The sequence below is a fragment of the Marmota marmota genome, unplaced genomic scaffold (genome assembly GCF_001458135.2).
Source record: "Marmota marmota marmota unplaced genomic scaffold, marMar, whole genome shotgun sequence".
NCBI lineage: Eukaryota > Metazoa > Chordata > Mammalia > Rodentia > Sciuridae > Marmota > Marmota marmota.
The window spans coordinates 3,012,167-3,025,349 of record NW_026000068.1 but is presented as its reverse complement, the minus strand read 5'-3'; positions in this window follow the sequence as shown (position 1 = coordinate 3,025,349).

Here is a 13,183-nt window from a genome sequence, read left to right as displayed (position 1 = left end):
TATTGTTACTCATGGTTGTTAAAAAATATTTTTAAGCATGCTAGAACTTGAATTTCTGGAATTATTAGTCTTTTATTAAATCACAAAGCCAAACCCAGCTGAAATTGTTTTGAATACAAAGTGGAACATTGTACCAATATTCTATGCCTTCATGTGGGCCAACCTCCTTAAGCTTGGAGCTTGCCAAAGCATTCCGTTCCCCAGCAGACCGGAGAGAACCGAAATTGCAGAATTTCAAATTACAGCTAGAGGAAATTGAGAGCTCACTCTTCCTTGTGTGCAGGCAATTAGCAGACTGTATAAAGTTTAGTAGGAAGAGAAGGACTGAGTCTTCGAGAAGCAAGGCAGCTTTGGCCGTGCAGTCACAGGGCCCAGAAAGTGTGAAGGCCCTCTTGTCCTGGTTTCTCCAAGTGACAATCCCTATGGGGAAGGAAAGGCAGAGGAACCGACCACATGACCACACCCTTCCAGATTGGGTTGCCATTGTCACATATGGAGACCAGGCTGCCACTCCTGGGCAAAGAGCAGCAAGAATCCCTGCACAATTAAAGCACTCCGGCAAACCCGTCGTGCGTGCCCATTACTCCACGTCCCTCCGAGAGGTGAACAGAAATTCTCTATGGCGGACTTATTACCTAATGTGTTGTTTAAAGCAAAGGGAAAATTGTAAGATTTTCCATTCAAAATGGGCCGTGAGGGGTCATTTTTGGTGGCCATGAAAAATCTCTTGCAAGTTCTCTTCCGTATCCATTCATGGGCCTTACGGACAGAGACACATGGAAGGTCAAGGGGCAGAGGTGAGCAGGCAAAGGGACTTTCCCCAGGTACCCCTTGGGCTTGTGCTGAGCATTGCTTTGTCAGGACTGTTCCTTCTAATACTTCTACGATAGTTTTCCTGGGAGACATGCCTCCTGTGATGGATTCCCTGTGTGACATGCCCCCTTCTGTCAGCATAAGGGTCATCTCCATGGGCTAGTCTGACATTAACTCTCAGACTACCTGGTAATGGAACATGGTAACGTATTCAACATTAGAGAACAAAGTACAGATTTGGGAGATATATATTTCCCTTGGAGTTAAACAGTCACAACTATTGTGCTTCAGATCCATTTTTACACACACACACACACACACTTGCACACACACATACACTTCTGGCTTGTCAAAACATCTACATTGCAAATTTGTTTGATTTGCCAGTTAATCTATAACAAGCATGTATATTCTTGACAATGGGAGAAAGTGTGTGCGTGCACATGCATGTTCATATGTAGGAACTGGATGCCTTGCTAGAGCCTGGGGAGCAATGTCCCAGAGCAGAAGGGAGCCCACACGGCCCTATCCTCTGGTTTGGCCAGGACAGGGTGGGGTTGCTGGTCAGAGGCAAACTCAAGAGCAGCTCGGTGGTGGGAAGGAATGGCTGGTGGTCTGAGCCATAGGCTCCCTGAGAGAAGGTTTCACAGGAAAGAAAGCATGGGTCTGCTCCCTTGGGTAGCAGGCACGTCACACAGGCAGCTCTACCCAGGAGTGTGAAATATGAACTTGGAGAACTGCTGCAGGGTCCCCAGAAATACGCCAAGGGGGACAATAAATTGCAACTCATCTTTTAGGTGATCTTGAGGGCAGCTCTGCTGCCCCTCTGATGCTCACGACAGAGGACTCCTCCTTCTGACCACTCTTCTCTGTTCTCTCTTGACCTGTGGGAAATGTAGGCATCAGATGGGACGGACCAAAGTGGTGACCTGAACAGTTTTCCAGACTAGACTGGGGTTTGAAGTGCACAAACATGCTTGCTCCCCTCCCACCTGCAGGTGTGAACAGGAACTCCAGTGCACACTGCTTCAAGTCTGGCACCCCCGCTGCAGAGGTGGCCTCTTGAGCACGGGGCCTGGCAGGGCCTGTGAGCCCGGGTCTTCAGAGCCCCTTCTCCCTTGCCTCTTGGCACTTGAGGAGACTGTCTTTGCTTCCTCCCTAGGAGGGCCTTCCCTCCATTATCCACTTCTGGGAGATTTGGTTTCAGAGTGGTGTTATTGAAATACATCTCAGTCTTATTCTGCAAATCAGCAGAGCTTCTTTAGAGAAGCCACCTTGGGAATAAATCCTGTGGCAGTGCAGATGAGACCATAGTGGTCCGGATTAGCATGCAAAGGTCAGCACACCTGTGCATCTCTATGCAGGGCTCAGGTCGGCAGATTAGAGGCAGAATCAGCAGTCCTCAGCCATCCCATCTGGGCCAGAATTCTTCCCACTGCTGGCCGAGAGCAAGACTCAAGGGACAGCAGGCAGTGCCACATGCAGGAATGCCACAAGGCTTGCAACAGAGGAGGCCGCTGCTTCTCAGTGCTGGCCATCCCGCCACCAGTCAGCCATGGTCCTGTGCCTTCCCCGAGGGCATGGGCTCTGGTGGAGGTGCTCATGGTGGACCTGGCCCCGCTCACCCGCCTCCTAGCATTGACATCATGAGGAAGGTCATGTTCCCACAAAACCGCAGCAGCACTCTGCATCCATGCAAGGGACCCCACTGAGCCACACAGACCACTCAGGTGAGGCCGATGGCTCCTTCTGCTTTGAGACCAAAAGTCTCCTCTCGTGAAAACGTGTGGTAAATTTTCCAGCAGTGTAAACGAGCACCCTTAAAACCCTTCCAGACAGACTCATAAAACAGAAGCTCATTCAAAAGTAAAGCTCTCTGCTTTCATGAAAAACGATCCACCATTAAAGCTGCTGGGATCGCATGAAAAGATGAAGGGAAGAGGCTAATAAATTCTGGGGGACTTAGGTGTCAGAAATGTCACAGCTGAGTAGAGTGGACAGCTGAGCACACGTGAGAAGTAGGAGCCCAGGAGGAAGGGAGACTCTGCATGGGCAGGCACCGCCAGGTCCAGGGCCAGGCGCACTGGAAGCCCCAGGGGAGAGTGCTTTCCACCAGGGCTCAGAGGGCCCCTGTGGAATGGCATCAACCCAATCTCCCTGTCCTAATGGGTCACTAAAGTCCTCCTCCATTACTACTGGAATGGACAGAATAGACACAAAGCACTTCAAATGTCCCTACACAGATTGTGACAAAAACTCTTGTTATCTTAATACTATCAGGCACTAGTGGTATCTAATGAGACATTAAATATGCATTCATAAATGTGCATAATATGCGTAATTATAGACAACACTTGTGACTATGCTCTTGAACATGTGTGTCACCTTTTGTGAGAATTCAAAATATCAGTCACTTTGTGTTGCAATGTGCCTTGTGTAATAGGACTGATTGCATAATAACTGTAGCACAGCAAATTCCAAGGCAGACAGGAATGCTTGGGGGATGCATAAAACGGGCACAATACTATGAAAGTGATTGTGCCACATTTTCAAATGTTTAATTTGAGCTAATTGACCTTAAGGGGAGGGCTTTCTTTTTGAAATCTTGCAGTTAAGAAATTATTTGCAGATGGGATGTGAAACAGTCACCATGAGGCTGTGATGACCAGTGTCCTGGGGATGGACACTTTACCACAGTGAGATTGCATCTGGGACGTGGACTAGGAGCTTGCTGTGGCTGGCTGACCGTGGATGACCAGATCACGAGTACAGAATGCTCCCGTGGCACGGGTTGGGCCCTGTCTCAGACCTGTACAGTTCCTGCTGGTGGCTGGTACTCAGCTCCTGGCCGAAGCTCAGGCCACAGGCACTCATAGGCCACAGGGGCCCTGTGAGCGTTGCCTCATGTGTCAATGTGTCAGGAAGTCCTGGAGCCAGGAGCTCCCGCTGCTGTGTGGAAAGGGCAGCTTTGCTGGGAGCCCCAGGCTTTCTCTCTCATTGCAGTTGCAGCTCCAATCACTTGCTTGGGATTGCATAATGATACAAGATGCTTTGTCCTTTCTGCCAGTCCCTGATCCTTAAGGGCCCCTGGACGGTCCCTGTCTTCCGCATCTGTTTCAGAAGCTCAAGCCCCGAGTGCTTTTCCCTTGATGTCCACCGTCACACACCAGCTTGACATTCTCATTCTGGTGGGCCTGGCCACTCTGCGGCCTCCTTGCCTCTGCCCTGTGCCTGGCAGTCTGAAGCTCGAGGCCAGCGAAGCCCTGGTGTCAAGGCTGCTGCCACTTAGGGTGCTCTATCATCCTTAGGCCGGTTTGGCTACACAGTCAAGAGCAGCTTCTCTGTTGCGTGATGTCCACACACACCAGGAAAGTGAACAAAGAGGTTTCAGAAAGGCAGGAATGAGGGGCGAGGGCTGGGGAGGTCCAGAAGGGCAGTGTCCATGGGAGCAGCTTTTCAGCCACTGGCCTTGGGTCTCAAAGGGAAGGCCACTGTGGAGGGCAGGTGGGAGGTGAGGACAATGGCCACCTCATCAGGAATGGGGACTGCCCTATCTCCTGGGGAACATGTCCTGGAAGCAGTGGGTTCCCTTTCCCTCAGTGGCTTCCTTTCCTGTTGCCTATGGAACTTGGCCCTGCCCGTGCCGGCCCTCACCATCTCAGTTTTCTCGAGGTAGAGATGATGCCCATATGAACCGAGCTCTGCTGCCACGATGGAGTTCTTCACAGGACTGGTTCTCCTCGAGCTCCCCAAGACTGCATCAGTGCCTTGGGGCCCCTTGGTGTCCCTGGTAAACACTGCCCTTGGGGACCCATGTGTCTGGAAATGCCAAGCTGACTTGCACACTGTGCTCAGGTACTGTGTCACAGTCCAGGTCAGGGGGAGGCCAGCTGTGGTCTGTGAACACAGGGATCAGGGTCTCCCCAGCAGCCATGGGCACAGGCACCTGCTGTGGATGCCGCTGATTCTGAGCTCCTGACTGCAGTTGGAGGTGGTGTTTCCCACTGGGAGCCCTGAGCTGGGCCCCTGCGGACTCCCTCATCCTCTACTTCCACCTGGTATCAGGAGAAGCCTCTTGGACCCTCCTCAATTAATTAGTTTAAGTAAAACAGAGACAGCTCTGATAGAAGATGCAGGCTGACTCATGAGAAATGAAGAACATAATAAATTACAAATAGGAAGAATTAATATGAGGAAAGAAGAGAGGGAGGAGGGAAAGAGAGTGGTCACTGTATAATGTGCCACACAGGGACAGCACCAGCACCTCAGTCTGGAATGGGGGTTGCAAGAGAAACCTGGATGCCTTCTCCTCTTGGCACCTGGTGTCACGGCACACGCACCTGTCATGTCTGCTAGGGAAGATGGTGCAGGGAAGTTGAGCCCTGGTCCTAAGCACAGAAGGCCAGTGCCTGAGTGGCAGGAGGCATCTTTCCAGCAGTTATTTGCTTACTGTGTGACCCAAGTCACCTCACTTTCAAGGATATTAGTGCACTCATGAATATTCAAATGCTACCCATTGTGATCTTGTTAAGACCCAGGGGCTTTCAGACTCAGCGTGATTTATTGACACGTTTAGAGTTTTCATTCTTGCAATGTAACACTGTTTTCTTCATGCCCTCCTCCTCCCTCTGCTACTTTTGAGGGGGGCTCTCCTTCCAGAGATGATCCCAGAGAACCCACATTGCTGCCTCCAGAGACACGCAGGGAAGCGTCTCTGGGGCCAGGAGCCTGCCTCTGTAAGAAGCCCAGGGGAGTCCCCAGGAGAAAACAGAAAAAGTGCCATCTCCTCATTTAGCAAAGACAAAAGTGTGTCCAAGGGAGGAGACATCAAAAGGCACTGGGTCACAAATCAGGCTAATGATCTAAGAGAATCCCAGACCCAAATCCCCACTGTGCCCGCACCACTCCCTGAAGTGCTCCAACCTCTGCCTATTGAAACCCACTCTTTGCAAGGTGCCTCTGAGAAAGAGTCATTTGTTATTCTACTTGTTCAAAGACTCCTCTGAAAAGCTTCCCTGCTTTGGTTTCTACACTTCTACTCAAAAGAGAGGGAGGAGGAGGAGGAGAGAGAAGAGAAAAGGAGGCAATGGAGGGATTAGTCACCTCTGGCAGGAAGGCTGCCTGGGAGAGGAGAGCCTGGTTGGGTCCCCCCTCCCGCCTGACCAGCCTTTCAGATGCATTTCACTTTAATGACTTAATCGCCTAATTAGCTGACTGGCCAGGGCAAGGGGCTCTTGCCTGCTGTGCCCCTCCCATTCCACTTACCTTTAAGCAATTAGGTGAGGATCCAGGGAGAGGGGAGCCCCCCTGGACCTGGAGATTCCCAGATAAAACACTGTGAGGAAGAACAACTAAAACAAACCCATTCAGCAGAAAATGCAAAGTGACTTTTATTTTAAATCCCAGCTTTGAAACCTGATGCTGAAGAGGGGCCGGGCAGCCGCCCGCCCTCTCCCTCCACAGCTAGGGCTTTCCAGTTTCCTCCTGTCGCGTTGCTTTTTGTTCTTTGAGAGCTTGCTGCTACTTTGAAGGGTTTGGTAATTGCTTTCCTTAACCTCCCTCTACAAACCTCTTTCTGCAAGTGTTACAAAAGCAAGATGCTGTAGGATAAGGACTGAGAAGTGGCTCCTCTATCCTTCTCTGCTGTGCACTTGAAGATTCTAGATGTAAAAAGTCCTACATTTAGCTCCAAGCGTGTTTCCCCCTGTTGGGAGTCCACAGAGGGCTAACATTCACGTTGGATTTGGGCGAGGGAATCCCAGGGTTTTCCCGTGCTCACCATCAGCCCTGAAGTCCCTGAGGTGGAGGGGAGGGGGCCAGGCTGTCCTCTGCTACAGATGAACTCCAGAAAATGACATGGGGCAGCTCCAAGGCCAGGATCAAGGGGAAGCTGCAGGCACGGGGCCCAGGGCGCTGGAGAGTTTGGAAGGAGAGAGCTTGGCCAGGAGTCCTCTGCCATGCCTCTTGGCGCCTCCTCAGCACTCCCTCAGGTCTCCTAGCAAGCACGGGGGACTAGCTCTCTCCTGACCACTATGGACAGCTGGCTTCCTGGGGGAGGAAGCTGGGTGCCCCACACATGTGGGCAGTTCACTGTCTGGCCATAGAGAGGAAGGAGTGCCCAGTCTTCCTCCTCAGCTTCCTGAGGTCATAGCCTGGTTCTAGTGAAGGCCAGCAAGGTTCGGTTCATTAGAAAGTAGGACTTCTTTTTACTTTTTACTTACTGGTGATGAGCAGACAGCCATGAGCTCCCCTGACCACATATAATTTCCTGGGGCAGCTGCCCCACTTCCCTTAGGGCAGCCCCCACATCTTGCATGTGCCAGATGCTTTCCTGAAGGAGTAGTTACTGCCTACAAGTCACAAGACTATTCCAGCAAGTTCCGGCCTAGAGTAGAAAGGCTCTCGGTCATGCTGCACCAAGTCCAGGCCTAGGGGACTGTGCCCAGAATGACTGAGCCACCAACATCCTCATGGCCCATGGCTAACACTCAGCCCAGCAGAGAGCTGCCATCTGCCTCATCACAGGGGACCTACGTTAAGCTGAACGTGGTTCACAAGAGAGAAGGGTCTTCACAGGCAGGGGACCGAGCACCCAAGTGTGCCCAGCAGGAACCACGAGGATTCCAGGACCAAGACACTCACAGCACAGGAGGCGTGGGGCTAGGCATCCTTTCTCCACCAACACTATGGTGTCCCAACATCCCCAGTGTGGCTGGAAACTAAGACTCTCCCAGTGATTTAGAAGTGTCATAGATCCCTGCACCCAAAGGAGCAGGAAAGAAAGGCAAATCATCACGTGCCAATCAAAAAAAAAAAAAAAAGGAACAAACCAATCTTTAAAAAGATTCAATAATCTTTTTTGTTCACCAAAAGGCCAGTTATTACCAATAATACAAATATGACTGAGATGGAATGTGGACAGTAACCATGTGGATATATTCTGGAAAGACGTATAAATATGCTACTTATCAAATCTAAAGTAAGCGACTGCATGCTCTTTGATAGCTCCAACACCAGGCAAGGAAGGAAGAGCTCACCTAAAGAAGATCTCATTGGAACTGGCTATTTCACTTAGCATGGAAGTCTCAGCAGGATGAATTGGACCTGAGTTTCCTGTGGTCATACATGAATACACAACTAGTGGAACCCCACCCCATGTACAACCACAAGAATGGGAAGTTATACTCCATGTATGTACTGTCATGTGTATCTAAAGAGAACAAATTAAAAAAGAAGATATTACAAAATTATTGCTCTTTTCAGCCTATTTTACCCTAGAACAGTTCTAGCTTGTGCAGAACAGAGGCAAGGAAGATTGGACACCATCCCTCACAACATTTTAAACAAGTCATGAGGAGTCACTTTATTTATTTGGTTACACACAATCAAACTTTTTTTCTTTTCTGAAATGATTTTTTTCTAGGGGACCAAATCAGCAAAACGTAGAACCCCATCTCTGATCTAGCAGGGAGAACGTTGCCTGCTCGTGCCCTGGACAGTCCCAGGTCCTCTTCCGTGTCATGGCTGCCTCTGTCCCTGCTGATGAGCTTCCCCTTGTAGTAAGTGTCACTCACACTGTTTCGTTCCCCTTAAAGTGTCTCCCAGGAAGAAGAGAGAAATCTCCTGTGTGGAAAACTCCGAGTGTCTGTGTCACTATTAGAAGAGACATGCTGTGGCCCATACCTGTGACTCCTCAGGAGCACATGAGAGAAGTGGTGCTGGGGATGGAGTTACTTCACAGCGCCTCAGACAGATAGACCGAGGTCAAGGCCAGCCCATGGGTCATGCTGAAAGCACAGAGCCTTATGAGATGGGGTGAGAACCACACTTACCCTCTGTGGCCTTCCTCCCAGGAACACACGACCCCCGTCACATCATGAGGGAAATATTAGACAAATCCCAGTTGAGGGGCACTTTATGAAATACTTAACTAGAAGTCCTCACACTATCAAGGTCATCAAAGACACATCTGAGAAACTATCATAGCCCAGAGGAGCAAAGGAGTCCTGGTGCTGAATAAAACGTGGGATCCTGGGAGAGAGAAAGAACGAGGTGGAAGCCAGGAAGCCCACCGCAGGGTGGCCTCGGAGTGGACAGTGCCTGTGCGCTGGCTTGCGAGGTTTGGCAAAGGCACCAGCAGTGTTGGCAGCGGGGAAGGCTGGTGTGGGTTGGGCGAAAACTGCTCTATGCTTCTAACTTGTCTGTAAGTCTGAAGCTGTTCTACACACTCTCTCTCTCTCTCTTTTTTTTCTTCTCATATTTTCCTTGGTTCATGATACTCGTACATGATGGTGGGATTTGTCGTTACACATTCATATGTGCACACACAATAATAAGATTTGGCCATCTATTCTTAAAAATAATTAAATGTTAACGAGAATCTATCCAGGATAAACAACTCTCACATCAAGGCTGACCATTCTAGTTATTTTTCTATACTGTTGGTCAATGGTGTCATTAAACCTCCATTGACTAGGGAGTTCTGATTTCCTTATGCAAGTGCTTTAATATTTCCCCTAAAGGGGTTGGATGTGCACACAGATGCATGAGTGTGAGATCTTCTGCTGGCCACATGTTGACTCCTTGACATCTCCTCACAGTGTGACTCTTAGTTGGTGTCCCCCCAGCCCTGATTCTTTAAACCCCATGCACTCTTCAACATGTGCTGGTCAGACTCCATCCCCACCAACCTAATCAAGGTCAAGAGCAGAGGTCATGTGGCCAGGACTAGGGAGGACATCTCTGTCCTATTTGTCTTCAGCAGAGTCTTGGAAACATCCCTCCTTTGAGCCCTTGACTGTGCCATATTGGATGCCACAATCTGCTCATCTTCCTTCTACCTCCTGTCTACTGTTTCTCAAATATCTTGCTGGTTCTTTCACCATTTCAAATGTTTTACTTGCAAGATGGTGCTCCATTGTGTACCTCTAGCACACACCATCTCCTATCAAGACTCTTCCTTCCTTGGACTCTGAGCTGGATTCTGGCTTTTATTCTGGCCCCTTCCATCACATGACTTCAATATTCTCCAAACAGCAGCCGAGGCACTTTGCATATGTAAATGAGACTCTATGCTTTTGCCTTTTAAAACCTTCTATGGATTCCTACTGCTCGCAGACTAAAATCTGGAGTCCTTATCAAAGCCTCAGTCACCATACCAGGGTCTGTGGCCCACTTTCTCGCCTGCCACTGGCCTGTGTTCTTGCTTTGGTTATGTGCCTGCATTCCTCCCTGAACCATGATGTTATATAGTTACAGTTCTGAGCTCCAGGGTCACCTCTTGTCTGAGGTTTCTCAACCATACCACCTAATAGGACTGTTCTCTAGCTCTCTGTCCCACCATCTGCCCTGCTTTATCTACCCTTCAGACAACTTAAGTTCCAAGAAAGGACAGGCCGGGTCTGTCTCCCAATCAGCTGTACTCCAGTGCCAGGCAGATTAGTGGAATAGAGAAAGCATTTTATAAGTGACTCTCGAGTTCATGACCAAGTGAGTGAATCTTTCTCCATTTCAGTGTTCCTTAAGGTGTGTGCCTAATCATCACCTTTTATAAAGTCACTGCCTGATATCTTACAAGGCTTCTCAGTCCACAACTCCTCTTCCCACCTTTTTATCCACTCTTCAGCTCTGGCTAAGTGTACCAGCATTGGGGGCTGGGATTTTTCTTGCAAGACCTATGAGGGTCCCCAGTCATCGCCCAGGGCTTTCCCTCAGTGCTCTCTGCCATCAGATGCCAAGACAGACCTTCCTTTGGCCGCCCCTGTTTCCACTTCCTCCTCAGTGTCCTAACTGCAGCCACGCCAACATTCTGTCTTTACGGGTGGGTGCGTGTGTGTCCCTCCTACCTCAGGAGGACACCTAAGATGACTCAAACCCTTTCTCCATTTCAGCTTTCAAGTTTCAACCCAGTGGATGGAAATCTGTTCCTTCAACTCACATCCCAGGCCCAGTCCACGGGGGCCTTTTTCCCTCCAGCCCCTGTTCCGAGCCTTGTCCTGTGGAGCCAGAAGCCCACCCAGCCACGAGGACTCCCTGCCTCCCCAGAAGTGTCCTTTGGCCCCATCTCCACTCCCTCCACCTGGCCCCACGGCCACCACCATTCCTCAGACTCTTATTTAGACTGTTGAGAGGATCCCATCCCATCCACTGACCACCCTTAAGTGCTGATTTCCAGGGCCCTCCCCAGGCTGACTGGCATGGGCTCTTGGCTCTTCATTAGCCTCTTCATCCCTTTCCATTTCCCAGCTGTGAAACGTGCGCTTCTCAAAACCCCAGCACGGGCTGACCTGCCCTACTCATGATCCCAACCTCCCCAGGACCCTGACCTCTCACCTCTCCAGTGTGGGCCCTGGACCCCACCAGGTCCCTACTCATGCACCCACAGTTGTGCCACGGGACATCCCTCCTGGCGTCTCCGTAGAGGGAACCCTGTGCTCCTGGGTGGCAGAGACGCACCTGCAATCCCTCCGTGAAGCTCTTGTCTCAGGCCAGCATGGTCCCTCAGCCCTGGGCTCCTAGGGATGCACTCTTTGCCCCCTCGACCCTTCATCTTCCTTCTGAAGAGTATTGTATCTTCATCTCATCTTTTTATCTTTTCTACTAAGAAACTGTGGTCTTCAAGTCAGAGGGCACCTCTCCCTCATCACATGAGAGCCTTTGGATAGGTGTTGGCTGCATTAATACCTATAATCTGGTGGCCAGTGGACACACAGGCTGTGTGTGTGCTGTTGGAGGACTTCATTGTACTGATAGACCCATCATCTTAGCAGACGGGTAGGTAATATGAGGTACTGATTATTTTTTCTGATGTGCTAAGTTTTAGAAATTGGACACCAAATGGTCAATGAAGCCGGAGAGGCTCTGAGGCATGGTCACAACAGGTGACCACGGCAGCTAGTGAGGCCTTCCCAGCAGTGGGCAGGGGTGAGGAAGCTCAGGGAAGACTCATAGTGACCAGCCACTAGATCACGGGCACCAGACAGACTCATGCAGATGTGGGTCTGGGGTCTTCTCTGCTGTCTAAAGGTGGAGAAGCCAGTCTGTCATTGGGGTTCCATTAGCATTTGCAAGGACAATTTTGTCCTCGAGTTCCCTAGGACTTGGAGAATTGGCTTCACAGCTGGAGGGCAGCTGAGTACACTTTGAGATGAAAACAAGTACCAGTGGATTAGGGTGACCTATACTGATCTCAGAAGGAGCCATTCTCCAATGTGAACAGCACCTCTGTGTCCGGTCCTGGAAGAGGACACCTCCTCCAGCCCCCACATGCCCCGCCTTGCTGGGAGCAGGCTTGGTGGAAGCAGGCAAGCTAAATGAAGTTTTTCTTCTGCGAGGCGCTGGGGTGACACCGCTGAAGTCGGCTCCTCTTTGTTCCATTGAAGCAGGAAGGCCCACCCCTGTTGGAGGGTCTAACATCCGAAGTGAAACAAGGGGCGCATGCATTGTGCCTGTTGCCAGTCAGAAGCCTTCAATGCCTTTCCAGGGCTACACGGTGCGTGAGGCGATCCCGTTTCCCCCATGACCACGGGAGCGGGAACTCAGGTAATTCAACGTGAGAAGCCAGAGGCGGGGCTGGGGGATGCTTTCCGCTCAGCTGCTTTCCCCAGGCAGCTGTCCAGCTGTGGCACCCCAGGAGGACAGTGGGGATCACACAAAGGCTGGACGCACCTCGGAGCACACGGGGCTGGTTGTCAGGATCCAGCAAGCCAGCCATGTCCCACTCAAGTGTCACCACTTCCCGTCAGCTTGCAAAGCTCCAGTGGGTGGGGCCCTCTGTCACCAGGACATGCTTTATGCTCCAGGGCTCCATTGTCCAGGGGCAGATGTAGTAGCCCCTGGGGCGTGGCCGGGTGTCCAAAAGTGTACAAGAAAGAGGGCAGGAAGGGGGCGGGCAGAGAAGGGAGGCCAAGCGGCACTGGGACAAGTGAGTCATTGCAGAAGAGGAGTTCCCTCTGTGCTCTGCGCTGGCCCTTTGGATGACATTTTATTTACTAGTTCTGGTCTTGGGTATCAGCTCTACATTTTGAAGATGGAAATAGCCTGAGAACTCTGCTGAAGGTGTTAAGATCACTAGCTCTGGAATTCAGACCTCCAAACTTGCCACACAGAATCAAATCCCACACCCACGTCCAAGAGTTATGAAAAACCAGGGAACTACACCTGCCCGTGAGGGCCCCAAGGAAGGCTGAGGGCCTGGAGCTACCGATCTGAGCAAATGAACCTTCAGATCTGCAGATGGCTTGTGAGTGGCCCATCACCTGTTTTGTTGGGTTATGTTGGGTTTTAATATAAATAACTATGTTTGACATTTCAATTTAGTTCTTACAGCTTTTAATACATTTTTATACTGTACTCTTCTGCAGATAATTTA